Source organism: Serinus canaria, chromosome 11 (assembly GCF_022539315.1).
Source record: "Serinus canaria isolate serCan28SL12 chromosome 11, serCan2020, whole genome shotgun sequence".
Taxonomy (NCBI): domain Eukaryota; kingdom Metazoa; phylum Chordata; class Aves; order Passeriformes; family Fringillidae; genus Serinus; species Serinus canaria.
The window spans coordinates 6,696,973-6,713,527 of record NC_066325.1 but is presented as its reverse complement, the minus strand read 5'-3'; the positions used below and the strand labels follow the sequence as shown (position 1 = coordinate 6,713,527).

At 42.9% G+C, this 16,555-nt stretch overlaps 2 protein-coding genes across 3 annotated transcripts in view; both read right to left on the bottom strand.

Moving 5' to 3' along the window:
- Positions 1 to 1,843, bottom strand: part of LOC108962077 (protein C19orf12 homolog) — a 34,704-nt gene extending 32,861 nt beyond the window's left edge. Inside the window, exon 1 of one of the 2 annotated variants that reach the window (XM_050979104.1) lies at positions 1,798 to 1,843. The gene's annotated coding sequence lies outside the window, so the exon portion shown is untranslated. Of the gene's footprint in view, positions 1 to 101; positions 772 to 1,797 lie in introns of those variants that run through there. The other variant, XM_050979102.1, reaches the window with a different exon arrangement.
- Positions 1,844 to 11,736: 9,893 nt separating this feature from the next.
- The window catches only part of LOC103816795 (uncharacterized protein F13E9.13, mitochondrial-like), a 31,782-nt gene continuing 26,963 nt past the window's right edge, over positions 11,737 to 16,555 (bottom strand). Inside the window, exon 7 of the mRNA XM_050979099.1 lies at positions 11,737 to 13,259. The gene's annotated coding sequence lies outside the window, so the exon portion shown is untranslated. The remainder of the gene's footprint in view (positions 13,260 to 16,555) is intronic.

The following is a 16,555-nucleotide window of genomic DNA, read 5'->3' as shown; positions in this document are numbered from 1 at the left end:
AGTCCATCTGCAGAGGAGGACTATCTCATCACTGGTCCCTACACATCCTGTAAGCATGAGCAGCATCTGGCTGCTAAACCATCACTTTCTGAAAACCCTACCTTTACAGCCTGGTCTTGTACTTGGAACCTGCAAAGCATGTGCCCTGTCTGATATAAATCATGACTGGCATCAGCAGCCAGTAAATCTACCAGTTTTGAACCTGCTCTGCATTTACAATTTTCATTTATTTTGCTAAGAAAGGGTTTACTCCTGCTTGGTGACATAACAGTTAAAATATGCTTACTGCCATTCTCATCTCAGCATTTGGTACTCTTCTTTCCCAACCATAAGGATTCACTATATCTACAAATATTTACTGTAATAATATATTACTGACTATATATTTACTCAGATTTCTTTTAGTTTCAATTATATGGGGAGATGGTAAGAAACTCTTGTATTTGCAAGACAACCTGAATTCAATTGAAATGCATAAAAGAGCATTTTAATATAGTTGTGTAAGTACTGAGGCCTTAAGAGCATTGCTCTTCTTCTGTGTATTTATCAAAGCATGTAATATAATCAAAGTACTTAATAGGTTTATTTAACACAAGAGGTAACAAATTCACTTGAGGTAACAAATTCACTCATTAGATGAGCAAACTACTTGTAGGGACCTAGAAGCTGATTTTACAAGGTTTTAGATGCCTAAAAATGCAGCTAAATATTCAATGGGAATGATCTCATTCCACTGAGATAAAAGGAAATTTGGCACCTAACCTGTCTAGGCACTTAAGATACCCAGCTTACCTGGTCTGCTGAATTACACAGCATCTGTGAAAGACTGGCTATAACTCCTTCTGCCCTTGAATTTTTATAGACTTCATTAATTGTCCTTCTAATTATAAACTAAGAGCAATTCCTTCCCCACGTTTCCTAGCCAGTTTCTCCATTCTGAAAGCTGTATTCAAAAAAGTTACAGGTTGCTTTCATCAGCCAGCTGATACTGAAGCCAATAATGAGACTTTCAGTTAAGAAAGAGGAAAGAGCTGACACTCAGAAACACAAATAGAAGAGCTGTTCCACTGTAGAGGTACTTAGCACAGCATACGGTGGTGATATCTTCAAAATCTGAAGTAAGCCTGAAAATTAAAGATGTTTTCCCTGACTCACTGCAAAAACACAGAACTTCAGCTCATTAAAATTAATCAACATGTTCTGAATGCTTTAAAATTTATTAAAAATGTTATGACTAAAACAGGCTGAGCATAAAATGTAATTATAAATCCTTTGAAATAGCCAAAATTCAATTACACTATAGCTATTTCTTTATTTATTTCCCTGTTAATTTCAGGTTCACTGTTGCTGAAGCATTGCTCCAGCCCAATGTGACTTGGAGAAATGGGGAATGAGATGTTCATTCCCTATCCACCTGAACGCGTTCCTGTGTCACCTGCTCGGGGTGACCCTGCTTGGGCACGAGGGCTGGGCTGGGTGATCTCAGAGCTCCCTTCCCACCATAATGACTCGGGGATTCTGTGCAGCGCAAAGAGGACTTCAGTGGGGCCTGAAGGTCTTTAGGGGCATTAGCGACACACCGAACCATGGCCCCAGGTCCAGGTCCGGGCCCGGCCGCAGGCGCTGGGGCGGCTCCCCCGGCGCTCCCTCCCCGGGCAGCGCGGCCCCGCCGGCCGCACCCGCGAACCCCGCGGGCCGATGGCGCTGCCCGGGGCCCTCACAGACAGTGCCAGCACTACGATCCGCCGCACCACCCTTCCTTCCTCCCCTCCCGCCTCCCCTCTCTCCCCCGCCTACCTGCGCCGGCAGCGCCCGGCTCTCCGCCGGCCGGGCAGGAAACAGCGGTGGCGGCGGAGGAGGGGCCCCGCGGAGCGCCCGGCCCGCCCTCAGCTCTGGCGGCTGCGGAGCGCCGGGCCTGGGCGGCCGGGCCCGCGCTCACCGCCGCGGCCTCGGGCCCTGCCCGCCTGCTCCACCGCCGAGTGCAGCCCCGGGGCCGGGGGAACGGCCCGGAACGGCCCGGCCGGACACGGGCTGTGTGCGGGGCGCCGCACGCTGTGCCGGGCCCAGGGCAGACGGCAGGGTGGTCAGAGCGATGGAGCGCCCAGCCTGCGAGGGAAGGCTGGGAGAGCTGTGATGGTTCAGCCTGGGGGAGAGGAGCTTTGGGGTGACCGCACTGCGGCCTTCCAGTGCCCGAAGGGAACTTGGAGAAAAGATACGGAAAGGCTGTTTAGTAGAGCATGTAGTGACAGGACAAGGGGGGAATGGGTTCACACGGACAGAGAGTAGGTTTAGATTAGAGATGTGTCAGGAAATTAATTCATGATGCCAGAGGTTTATGTCCAAAAAGGAGACAGAGGAGTAAGTAAAGTTCTGTAGCTTTATTTGGATAAAGGGAGAGGCCATGGAGCATTTCCCATGGGGTCTCAAATTGCTTGAGGAGGCGGCCTCCTTTTTATCCTGATTTCCCAACTGCATTTCCCCCTCTCTTTCGCCAGGGGCTGAAGTCTTGAGAGGTACAGACTTCCCAAATCGCTTAATACAGAGCCTCTTCTAACATGTATCCTGCTCTTTTTCTATAAGTCCAGGAATTTAGCACGGCCTTGGATGAGCTGCAGTCTGTGTCAGTTAGTGGAATTCTGAAATTTTTGGTTCCCCTCACTGCTTCTTTCACCTATCAGTATCTGGCTTAATCTACCAGCAAGCCCACAGTTTGTTTGTAAAGACACCTCCCTCTCATTGCTTTCATTGGGAAAAATTCTTGGGTTGTGGTGAGGCATTGGAATAGGGAAGGAGAGGCATTGTGGTTGCCCCATCCTGGAAGTGCCCAAGGCCAGGTTGGATGGGGCTTGGAGCAGCCTGGGAGTGTGGAAGGTGTCCCTGCCTATGGCAGAGGGGTAGAACAAGATGTTCCTCAAGGTCTCCTTCTAACCCAACCATTCTATGATGCTATGATTGTAGGAACATGGTTGTGGAATGGAACATCCCAGAACCACCTGAGCTGGGATAAAGGAGGAGGGAAGGGGCTGCCTGCCACAAAACGGTACCTGGCCCTACTCTGAGAATTTAGTCTCAGAATATTTTTGCATGCTTGTCATCCAGGTTTGTTTCAGCCACCAGCTCAGTAAAATGCAATGTGCTAGTGTGATAGAGCACCAGGAGCAATCAAACAAGCATTAAAACAGCTGTGTCACATATGGCTTCTGAAATACCACACTGATTCCTAATACTAGAACAGTCTTGGAAAAGTTACTGCCAAATGTTAAAAATGCTGCCATTTCCTCAAGAATGGTTTAATAACAGAGGTTTTTAGGTTTGTAAACTACGCCTTCATTATAATTTCATTTCTGATTTAAGATAAACCATCTCCCCTCAGTTCCTTATTCAGAAACCAAAAATGCAGGATGAGAAAATGGAGGAGAAATATAACTCACAATTTTTGTCCCTTTCCTGCAGCTGCACTGGGGACTTCTTAACCTCCCCATGCTTTATATGATCACATAAAATAACTCTCTGTGTAACAACTCAAAATGTTACAGGTCTACTGATGCTCTTGATTTTTATGATTTGGACGTAAAACACAAATGTAATTCCTAAAATGAGCAAAGAGCCTAAATGCCATGTACATTACACCCCAAATTCCAGCTGCAAGCAGCTTTCCATGGGACAAAATTAAAAGCAATGAAGTCTGCCAACCCTCTAAGGAGGGAATTTTTATCACTATGCCAAATGGAATCATTACTTCACTACTCCAGTTAAAAATACACACGGGTTATTAGGGCTACATCAGTGGGTATTTACTAGGTCTGATTTTTAGTATGATGGGAATTACTAAAATCAAGATGTAAGATAACTGTGTAGGTATCCTTTAACGCTGTACGGGCTGCTGTAATCGCACTGCAGCCTTATGCAATCGCTGACTCAGCTGCAGCCGGCAGGAATCTGGTTCTTTAAGGGAATCTGGTTAACGAAAATCTGGTTCTTTAAGGGAATCTAGTTAACGGGAATCTGGTTCTCGCATCCGCTGGGTTAAGGTACGATTGTGTCCGCGGTTCCCAGCCAGGATCTGATGCAGCCAGCCTGTTCCTGCCCTGGGTGAGCACCCAGCCATGCCCGTGTGTCAGCCCGGCTCTCTCTCGGTGGGCTCGGGCTGGATCCCGGCGCTGGTTCGGTTTTTCCGCGCCCAGGTCCCGCTGCCCGGCGGCTCCATCTGGCGGCAGCCGCAGCTCGGGAGGGCCCGCAGCTCCTCTCAGGGAGCTGGGGAAGCCGCAGCTCCGTCCCTTGGGAAGGGCCTCCTGAGCACACGCAGGGACAGCTTTGCTCCGGGGACAGACGATCGAGTGCTTTTTAATTCTAGGAGCTGGTGGAGTGAGAGCAGCTCAAGGCAGTCCTGCTGCACATCCGACCCTGCCAATAATCTCACTGTATTCTCTATTTAGGGACTGGAACTTCTCTCTTTGGAGGACAGGCTGAGAGAATTGGGCCTAGAGAAGAGATGACTGAGAAGGAACCCCATCCCTGTCTGGCAGTGTCCAAAGGGCAGTGTCTGTCAGAGCACAGACCCGGCTCTGCTCCGTAGGGCTCAGCAATGGAACAAGAGGAACAGGCAGGAACTGATGCCCAGGAGGTTCCACCTGTACATCAGGGAGAACTTTCCTGTGCAGGGACTGAGCACTGAACAGGCTGCCCACAGAGGATGTGGGGTTTCCCTCACTGGGGCATTCCACAACGATCCTGGACACAATCCTGGGCTGTGTGCTCTGGGATGGCCCTGCTGGAGCAGGGAGGTTGGGACACTCTGTTCCCTTCCAACCTGACACATTCTGTGATTCCCTATTCACTGCAGTGAGCTGGGCTCTTAATAAATACTAGATGTCATTGCTCTTCCCCCATCCCTTTTATCAGCATTGATTCACTATTTCATTTCCTGTATCAGGATGTTTTATGTATTTTTCCTCTTCAGGTTACTAGGATCTCTATGCTTTTAAAAATCAAGATAAAAGCCACCCTTTTACCCCCAAAAATCCTCATTATGTGTCAAAAGCAGGCATCAGAAATCAACCACAGCAGTGGTACACTGGCATTTTGATTTGAAGAGTCTCTTGGCAGATTTCTGTAAAGGGCTTCCCTAACACACAGCAGAACCCAAAATGACTGCAAGCCCTTCATTGTATCCTCAGCCTCATGTTTGCACAGCTTTTGACATACTAAGAGATAGGCCAAGGGGCATCACAAATGGTTTCAGCTGCAGAGAGGCTGTTGCTACCAAAACAATGATTCATTCTGGCTTTCAGCCTGTCCTTTAGTACATCTTGGGAAAATGCTCATAGGAAGCAGGCTCAGTCTGGAGAAACTGTCCAGAGACACCTGATCCAATTATCTGAAACACCTATTACCTTCACAGGAAACCCTGACAGATATTTTTTTTCAAGATGAGACACTTAATCTTGTTGCAGAGAAAAAAGGTTGTGTCTCTACATTTTATTCCACACTAGAGATCCCAGGGAAAACATGAGGATTAGGCAACTGTGTGTGACAGAATGTTTCATCATTTCATCTAGTTGCACTTTTTTTTTTTCCTTAAAATCTTGAATTTTTTTATCATCACAATGGCAGGACAAAGAACCATTCCAAACTTGAGGCATGCATGAAGTAATATTGATTTTTTTGTCTAAGTTTGCAAAGCACCTAAAAATACCCTCAAGGTTTTCCTTTAGTGTCAATGCATCGCTTGGATAGGGGTGAGGATGGTTTAATTTAATGTTAGATCAAAGCAAAGAGAAAAGAGGAAAAAGGAAGAAAATGTCATGTGTTCTCCAGAACATGTGGTGGGAGTGGGCCATGGAGAAGAAAGGGGATGGAGGATGTAACAAAGCAAGTTTCTAATCACATCCCAGTTTAGGAGGGTATGAGATTCCTCTTGTTTCCCCCCCCCAAAGGCTGGAAAACCCTGTGCTGCAGTGATGAAAAGCTGCTGTGCTTATCCCTGTCTCTTCTGTCTTAGGCTCCAGAGAACTTCCATCTCTCCCTAGGTACTGTAATACCCTGGTATGTGTGCTCTTACAGGTCACAGCAAGCACAGCAGCTGTTCTGGAAGAGTTGAAATGATTGCTATGAAGCCACTTCTGCTTCATAGCAATCATTTAAACCTTCCCTATAAAACAACACAACAGTTTTATAATTTCTGAGCTCCTCTTATTATACTCAGGATTGCCAGGAGAATGGTGAGCCTTCACAGGCTCAAACAAGGCACAACTGTATCAAAAACGAAAATGAATGTGGAAGTAATGCTACAGCATTTAAATCCTTAAACAGAGCTACTTGGTAAGGGAAATTTGCAACTGCAGAATGGCTTTTTAAAAGGAATGAGAAAAGGCAACATTTCTAAAGGCAGGACCATAACTCCAGTTGTCACCTATTAAAAGTCTTTATCCCTGAGCTGGAAGATGTAAATAATAGAGTAGAAATGACCAAATCACTGCAGGAAGACACAAGAGCAAGTTACTGAGATCCACCACAAGCAAAGCATGTGCTTGATGGCAAATCTTTTCTCCATTTCCTACACTAGATATTCATTGGGGTCTGCCTTCTAATTGAATGCAAATAAAGAATAACAGGTTTTTGCATATGAAGTGAAGCTATAGAACATCTGCCTCTTCACAGCCTTTCAATGTACCTTATGTGACATTAAGCAAAGAAGAGGTTTGCCTCATCATCTTGTAAGAAACGGTGAATTTGAAGAACAGTGTGACAGAAGTAAATCATTCCACTGCTGCTGTAAAAGGTGTCTCTTTGATCTCCCCACGTACTCCTAGGTGATAAAATGCCAAGTTGGGCAAAATCAGTTTTAATGCCAAAAAGATGGACTACTGGTGCAGAAGGTCACAAAACACTATTAATTGCCTTATATCATCTCAGTCTTGAAAGATGATTCAAAAATACAGGCTGGTGCTTTGGAACAGAGCACACATTGCTAGCCAGCATTATCCATGCAAGCTGTTAAGGTACTTTAGGCATGCTCTTACCTGCAAATGGAATAACCTATCTCCTGCTCTTTTAGTCTCTTTTACAGTAGTCATTTATGCTGGTTTTTACTTCCTCAGCAACCTAATTCACTAATTGTGTTTACTGGTATAGTCATTTTGTGACCTTTTCAGAAAAAAAGCTACAGCAATCTGAATGTAAAAGTCAGTGTCCTGAAATTAGCTTACATGTTTGTAGGTTATAGCATGGACGAACACTGATGTGGAAATAAAAACCTGGTGAAAAAATAGCTACACAAAATACCAGAGAGGAGCTAGAAAGATTCCCAGAGAGGAGCTAAAAAAAATAATCCCCATCTCCTACAGCACTCTTGCAGAGTGTGTCTAAAAGAGTGCACCTGAGCTTTTGTCAAAACTCTAATTAAAGGACATACATTAAGTAGACAAATATAAAAATCAGATCTAAAATGCCTATTGTACAATCAGTTAAGGAACAAAACACTTGAGTATCAAGGATGGATGACATTTGAAGGTGTCTGGAATAACATCAGCAATACATTTCCATGCTCAGTACTATTCAGTGGTGTGAGATGTGCATGGCACTTCTGGAGTCTGAGGACAGTAATTGAGTAGTTCTGGCCCCCACACACATTACTTTGGAGACATGCTGTAAGCCCAAAGAAGCTGATTTCAGTCCCACCAGAGCCAAGGGTCCTTGGCTGACTTCACTTCCAACCTTACACCCACTCCAGAGGTGCTGAATGAGAGCCCCAGTTTTCCAAAGGAACACAGAATCATTCTTTCCAGCATTCCTGGGTTGGAGTTCTGATAATGTGGCAGGCAGGAGGGGAAGCTGCAGGCAGCTGGGCAGTAGAGTGAAAGAGGCCAGCTCTTGTACAGATTACATTACCTGATTTTCTTTTATCATGGTAAATTGGAGGCAAAAAGATGAAAAGGTGAATTTGAATTGCTCTTTACAATGATGGACCAGATTGAAACTTCCAGAAGTCACTGTAAATGCTCAAATATAAAATGGGATTTTCAGACTCACATTTTAGCAGATTTCAATACTTTCTTCTGGGTCATCCCTCAGTGTCACATGCAAGCACAAAGGTGTCACCCTTTGGGATGGATCACATGATGCCTATGTGGCTGCAGCAGGGTTCTCTGAAGAACTAAGCTAAATGAAGAGTAGGGCATTGTTTATATAGCATTTATATTGTCCTCTAACATGAGCTAGACTTTGGAAACAAAATGAACTGGAAACTTTGCAAAGTACAAAGGGACCTTTTGCTGGCTTTCTGCAGCCCTAAACTTGGGAGCCATTGCTTTAAAACTGTCACAAATGACTGTGTCAAGAGTAAATTATGTGCATGCAAAACCAGTAAAGGGCATAATTTGTAAACAACAGCTAATGCTGATTGGCTTTGTGGACTACAGTGTGTGCATACCACAGTCACAAGAGGCAAGCACCACTGGAGGAGAGGGCACTGCCCAGGCAGGTGACTGAATGCTAGAAAGGGAAAGAACTGGGCAGCTCTTTCTCTACAATAAGTTCCAGGAAATTCTTTACTCTTCCCTAAGCAGACAAGCATTAAGTTTTCAAAGTCTTTCCAACAGACTCACAGCAGGATGTGCCAATTCAATCAATACCATGGAAGAATAAAAGGCCAAGACTTTGCTGCAGTTAGAATAAACAACTGTCCTAAATTTCTGACAAACAGGAGCTGTGTCTCTTAGGTAGCATTTGAGATGTGTATAAAATGTTCTTAGGGTACACATCCACAGCCAGCATCATTGCTCTTTTTCAGCTGATACTCCCATCATGCCTCCGAGGTGACAAAAGGAAATACTGAGTCCAAACCTGAGAACAGGGTCTCATGAAACAAGACATTATGCAATCTACTGAAGAGATTTTCTTCAGAAAGATCACAAGTCTCATGCTTTAGTCATGGCCTGTTCCTTTGCCAGCAGGTTCACTGCAAGCTAAAGGATTTCTTCCACGTAAGCTGCTCACGACGACTACAGAAACCTCCAGGATTACAGAGCACAAACAATGGGAGAAAAGCTGCTTCAAATAATACACCCAGACAATGGAGTTGCCATTATGGTAGCAATGCAAAATACAGACAGGGATTTAAATGAAACTGGTGCTATCTGTATACTTTGGAGGGCTCACGTGTGCCAAATTTGGCAGCATGAGTGTTCATACTGCTTGTTGCTCCACCCCTTGAACAATGAGGCTAAACCCCATATGTGCAGGAGTTGGTAGAGCACAAGCAGTTTTGCTAATCATGCTGCATGCAAAAGCAAAAAGACAAAGGAAACTAGTAATGCTTAGACTAGCATTGGGGAAATAATTAAGCATGAATAAAATATTGTATGTGGATTTGAAATGAATGTTCTCGGAAACAATTGTGCTGTTTCAGTTGTGCTGCTTTCCCCCCTAAGTTTCACAAAGTAATTTGCATGTCATTTAAATAAATACCGTAAATTATTGCAAACTTTTTGTTTTTATTTACATAAAACAAAATACTAATTTCCATTATTGTTTGGATTACCTGACAAGAGTGAAATGCAGAGGTCTGAGAGGAAACCTGTCTCTCCCTAAAGTATTACAGATTTCTCATGCCTGAGAAAACCAGAAAGCAGGACCCCATATTCAGCTTTGCCTGACATAGTAAAGGAATGCTCTGTACATGAAACAAAGATATGGGATCAGATCTTCCAAGCTGCAGCTCATACTGCTTTCACTTTCTTTCAGTATCATCCACATGTCACCTATTTGATTTCACCTCCAATAAATATTTGCCTTCCTTCTTGACTACTTAATTAAACTTTGTCAGATTCCTTCTCAAAACCTGCTTTCTCCTCTCACCCCATCATGGGGTCAACAGTAGCCAAATCAGAACCCTTGACATTCTCTGTGTTTAGACAAATCATAAGAAAATAAATGACTGAAATACAGAAATCCAGGAAAAACTGAGTGAACAATAACCTAAAAAGTTAAGAAGGTGCACGCAACTCTGCAGGATCATATGGAGCCTGATGGCCACTCAAAACTCAATACAGGTACCTGAAAAACCAAGTGACCTAACATCCTGCAAAAGGAGGAATTTAATACATAGCATAATTTTTAATGTTCTGGCTGTAAGAGAGTAAATGATCATTCATGCTTCTGACCCATGAAATCTGCCTGCAGGTTTCCTCCACAGTGCTTTTATTTATATCTAGTTTCTCTCTCCAGTCTAAATGGGAACCCAAGAGATATTCCTCACTCTTCTCACATAACCCTGGGCTGCTTTTCCCCATGTTGTTAAACATGTCAAACATTACAGATTGCAAGTCAGATGAACTCATTATACAGATGTTCTTTTCACAGAGGACTAGCCTGTAGTCTCAGTTTCTAAGGCTGTGTTTTGTTTTATAAACCCATTTCCTATTTTGGGTACAAAAGCATTTAGGTACTTACTTTCCTGGACTTGGCTTATTGGAGCCCTAAGATGTGTTTCACCACAAAGGAAATAAAATTGACTGCGTGTAACTTCATGATTTCCAGATATCACTAGGGTGTGCTGTAGATCATGAAATTTCAGTAAAGCACCATTAGCAGGGAAAAAATCTGCTATAATAAATATTTTAAATTAATTACAAACACAGAAGCAGCTCTCCACTGACTTAAATTCTTCTTAAAACAAAATAAACACTCAAGAGAGGTAATGGAACATCTAAAACATTTTTGTATGAGGCTTGGTCAGCACTCTAGCAGAAAACTAGAGTCAGGCAGATAATCACACACCAAAACTGCATGTAAGTAACTAAAATTCAGGCATGCAGTCTGGTGGGAATGGAAAAAATGAGATTGGACCAATATCCATAACAAACCAGGTAACAAGCAATAACACTGTGGAAAACATTCTCTGAAAAGAAAGAAAAAAAGAGTCTATATAAGTCACCAAAACTCACAAAGGTAGTGCAGAGTTATGTTTACAAATTAATATATAAAAATTACAGTTACTTATACAAAGTTATTATTATTAACACAGTTATTTATACAAATTAATTACTATAAACAATGGTGCTGAAATTTCCAGTGAGGGTAACAGTAGGACTGAACCAAATTCATCATAGGAGACTGCACCTCTTGGGTGTCAGCTCTTAGTAACAGAAGAGGAGGCTGCAGCAGTTTTGGGAGGAAGGAAAGCATCAGCTCCCAGCTCTGGTCTTCCAGCTCCTGCAGGAGCTGGGCACCCTGGTTACAAACACACCCAGCAGCTGCTCAGCACCTGGGATGAAGCACCTTCCTACTCTTACCTTCAGCCTAGGAGAGAAACTCCCTGGCACCCCATCCTTCAGCACCCACAGTACAGGGAGGGCTGGTGGGTTCATGAACCCAGCACAGTGAGGATGCTGAGTCAGAAGAGTCCTTAAGCACAGCTAACTTCAAGCATGTATTTACACCAAATACAAAAACCCACAGACTCAAATGCAAATTTAAGAAGCACCTATTAAAACAGTAACAAAAACTTAACTGGTTTACTGCTGAGACCTCAACTGTCAAGACATATCCTGAATGCCATAGTCAGTGGTAACAGCAAACACAATTATCAAGGGATGCTCCCAAGCTCCATGAACTGAGTTTGGTGGTCTTGCACCATGAACCACATATTCATTATTATAACAAATTGTATTGCTATTTGTTGCATCTAGGGAACCCCAATCAGGGCTCTATTGTGTGACAGACTGTACAAGCACAGAAAAATAGGATGGCTTTTATAATGAGTACATCACAAGCCCCACTACCATAATTAACATTGATTAGCATCGATGCAAACAGCATGGGAAGACAAAGATTGAGCCAGTTTGGAAGCTGAGGTACTCTCTCACCCTCTAAGGTGGCTCCTTTGGTTCCCAACTGCAGAACAGAGGGGAGGCTGTTTCACTGGGGAAGGCTGCAGTCCCCAGCACTCCCAGGAGCACATTCTAGGATGTGAGATATAAAGAGGCATCTTTGTCACTACTAATCCACTTTCTATCACAGGCAAAACCCCATGGCAGCACCACCATCAACTCTGAGAAAAAAGCATGGTTGGCAACATCTGATCTACTCCATGTAGAAAAGACCCCAAAAAGGCAAGTTCACTTAAAATGAAATCTCAAAAGAGTGACCTTAATGGACATGGGACATGTAGCTGCATGTGATAAACTTCCTGCAAAAACCAGCCCTTGCTAGACCTGTAACTATCATATGCATCTCCTCATCCCAGGTCCATGGCATTTTCCCACACTTGCCTTGGATACTAATGCAGTTTTTCTGTTCTATCTGCAGGAAAGAGTTGACAATTCTGTAATGCCAGCAAAAATGGATAGTATGAAATCATAGGGTTGAATATGTTGATTGTGTTAATGAAATTATCTTCACTAACCAAACAAGATTCCAGACCCAGAACCTTCCTATGAACTCTTCTCTCTCCCAAAATGTTTCTACACTTCTTTTACTGCATAACCTAACAAAATCCAGACACCTGGAATTTTATTCCCACATTCAGTAGCATGGAAAATATATCCAAAGAAAGTATATTCTCACTGGAAATTTTGTTCAGTTCCCCATGCAGTCTGCTGTCTCTTCAGACTTACTGCTTGTTACAAGAATTCTCATATGCATTAAACTGAACATGTATGTAAATATTTGCAGGACTAAACTGTAGCCACAATTTCAAATGCAATCAGGATATGTTGTGCTCAACTGTAGTTAGGGTCCAGTGTTTTGCTATTTTTTGCTGTTCTGGTGAAGTTTCTTAATTTGTTTTTCTTCTAAGCTACTTCCTACAATTTCACTCACAGGGAAATGAAACATAATTCTATAAAGCCTAAAAATAAACTCAGATCTGCTAAAAAATTCATCATTTCACTCCCAGGCTTCCACCAGCTGGGCTTGTCTGCTTTAGGTTTGACACCCCTGAGAGCTACAAGCATGACTTACAAAGATGAGCAAGTTTACGTGAGAATGATGAAAAGAACCATTTTTTAAATCTTTGCTTTGCCAAAATACCATCCAGGGCATTTATTACTTGAAGATATTTATTTCTGGCAATTTCTCACTCCCTTTTAATACCATACTTACATTATTTGCAAATCTGGAGAAGTAATACCCAAATCCATATTCTGCTTTACCTGTACTTCTTTCAGGCTTGCTCATTACATTGGTTAAACTGTTTAATTCTCAAGGATCTACTAGAGATACAGTGAAGACCCCCTGAACACCAGTTAAGAATAAACCTGTAATGAGAATAAATTACACATGCATATCAATTGCTACAAGTCCTGTAAGGAGTGAGACCTTTCTACATAAACATCTGCTGCAAAATTAAATCTGATACATTAATAAAAGCCCTCCCCACCCAACCCAAACAATGGATGTGTAACAGTTACTCTATCAGTTAAAAGAATAAACCTTTTAAATAAATAAATTTGTGCTTCACCAATTTATGTCACTGTGGTACTTAAGGCGAAACCTTTTAAAGGAATAGATTTACTGTGCACACAGATCTCCACTGGGTATGTGTAATTATGCTAAGGAAAGGCATTACTTTTAAAGTGGATGAATGGCTGATACTTTTTGATTTACTGCTAGAAACAGAAAAATGGTAATGGCATGAAATAAGCATTTGCAAAACCGTTTTGGCAGACGGAAAATGTTTGATTTACCTAGGGCATCTATCAGGTTCTATATTTTAGATCAAAGTAGATAAATGGAAAGGCAAATGGATATTTGGAAAAAAAAATCTACTGCTTTTCTGTCAGCCTTGCAAGTAAGTTAAATGTTTGAATGAGGAAAAAGCCCAAGGCTCTTTGGATGGAAGAAAATCATGATTCATCACTGCTCTGGCAACTACAGCTTTCTGTATTTACCTGAAAAGGTGACATGGAAGTCATTGTCACTTTCTCATTTTAGGCTTGATTCTGAGAGGTGATTTTAAAGGCAGCTGGCAGAAGTCAGCATTTCCACCTGACACTTAAAGTAGACAATGCATACCCTGGGTCATATTTTCATTTCAACTCTACATTTTTTGTTTTTCTTTCTGGTTTGAATTCCCATTGGTAAAGAAATTATGTTCCAGTTAAGAAACACAGATGCAAAATAAACAGCCTTCTGAGATCCTTCTGAAATCTGTGCCATAGGAAAGCACCCTCAAGGCAGGGTAAGGCTGACTACACAATTAGCTGTAGCAAGTCAGGAGGCTGAAGAACCCAAAAAAATCAGCTTCTTCCTATGGCAGAATTCTTCCTAGAGGTTCCCAGTAAAAAGCATGATTTCTGATTGTGCAATGATCATGTTCTGAACTCTTCTTACACTGAAATGCACCCCCAGGAGCTGTGTGGTAGAAGTACTGTGTCCAACCCTCAGAGCACCACCAGCCCAGTGCTACATGTGCTGCACAGATGGTCTGAACATGCAGAGTTAATCCAAAATGTTTGGGTCACATCCAATTTGCTGTGCTTGTGGAAATCCACAGGAGGGCACAGGCACAGGACCCCCAGCCACATCAGATGCAGTGGGAGTGTGCACACCACGTGCAGGGCACTTCCAGGGAGTGTCAGGTTTGCTCTAGAGGCACAGTAGGATTTGCTCCTGTGCTGGGATTACTTGACATCTGGAAATCCTGACAAACACATAATCCTTGCACATAACCTCTTGACAAATTGTCTGGTGTGGAAATGACATGTCTGGAGAAATTCAGCGTGTGTCCCTCTGCCTGCTCTGTCAGGAAATGATGGAGAGTGGGGGATGGCCTCTGCAGGTCTCTCCACAGCATTATGAACATGAGCAGCAAATCCATCAGCTACTTCTGCATGCATTTATTCTGTGAAAGGGCTGACCAGCTCTTGAAAGGCCAAAGAGCAATCAAAACTCCTATCTTTTGCCTAGACAGGTAAAAAGCCAGCAGGGCTTACAATTGCACAGGGATTTGGCTGCTCTCTAGGATGCAAAATCAACAGACATCTGGTCCTGCTGACTTACATGGCCTGTATTTTTAACTCAGTAGCTTATCCTTGATCACTGAAATACTGAACAGGTTACCCAGAGAGGCTGTGGAAACACCATCCTGGCACTCAAAACCTGACAAGATCCTGAGCAACCTGTTCAGTGGAGCAAACAACCTGTGCACTGAGCAACACTGAGTGGACTGTGCTTTGAGCTGGTGGATCACACTAGGTGCTCCTTCCAATGTCCACTGTTCTGTAATGCTGTGGTGAAGAACTCTCCCTTCAGTTTTGTAGATGCACTTCCTTTCTAAAAAGCAGCTGATGGATCCTAGCTCTGCCTTCAGCTATGGCTGTCACTGTGGACAGAGTTCAGAGATGCTGTATTTGTGGAGCAGGCCAAATCCTCTGCAGTGATCAACCAAAAATGACCACAAAATATGAAGTTTCATCAACAGGAGCCCAAGATGCAGGATGCTGGCCCTCTGCTTCGTTCCAATACCTGTGACAGCTAAGCAGCCCCTGTACAAAGGGCTTTACATGCACAGCTCCACAGATGAGCAGAAAGCCAACACCAGGCTCAGCAAGCAGCACCCAGACCTTTTGTGCCCTTCCATCTCCCCTCCTCTCTCCCCAAGGTCATCTTTAGTGATGTCTCTCTGAAGTAACAATCCTCCTATACAGACTTTCACATACATAAACTCCTAAAATCAAGACTCATGACCGTAAGGCCACCAAAGGCAGGATGCTTGTACACCATAAGTCAATGCACCTCTGTGAGCTGAAGATTTGTGCACACCCAGGGCTAGCTGGAAATTTTATACTTTGTCTGTAGAAAAAGCTTCCATGCAAGGAATAAAATAAGTCTTAAAATATTGAGCCAGAAGTAAGGCCAGAGCATATTTCTCCTCTGTAATAAATCAGCACTATATGTATATATTAAATCCAATCCCTTGATGTGTCCAGTTTCAGTAATAAAAACTTAGTGAGCAGGGCAAAAGTTATTGGGTAGAGATCAATATTCTTGCTTGTTGTCCTTGATTGGCAATAATGTGATGCTTTCTCCTTGACTGTAAGAGGTGCTTTTGTGATTTGGGAGCATAAAGGAATTCTGTACTTGACAGATTTATGCAGTAGGAATACGCTAATGTCCTTTGACCCGCTTAAGAATAAATATGACCTACCAAATTGTCATTTTTATGGGTATTTACAACTGAGGCACTTTGTAAACCTCAGAACTAATATTTCCCAAAGGAAATCTGTGCTCTCCAATCTTGATAAATTATTGAAAAATACAAGCCACTACCAGCCCTACAAATTTTCTCTTCTCTTTCTCCTATATTTGGTTACATAGGAGTTGTCAAAGCAGACTGGACCACTGATCTATTTCACCAGGTATGCTGCTGCAGCCATGGTTAGTGATTCAGAGAAATCCTACAGAATTTTTGGCTCTTTGATAAAGGCAGTGCAAAAAAAAAAAAATTTCCTAAAACTTGAAGGTTTTCAGTGCATGACTGAAATATTAGTTACAGAATTCTTTAAACTCTCAAATTACTGTTAGAAGAATATTACAAACTATAATTTCCACA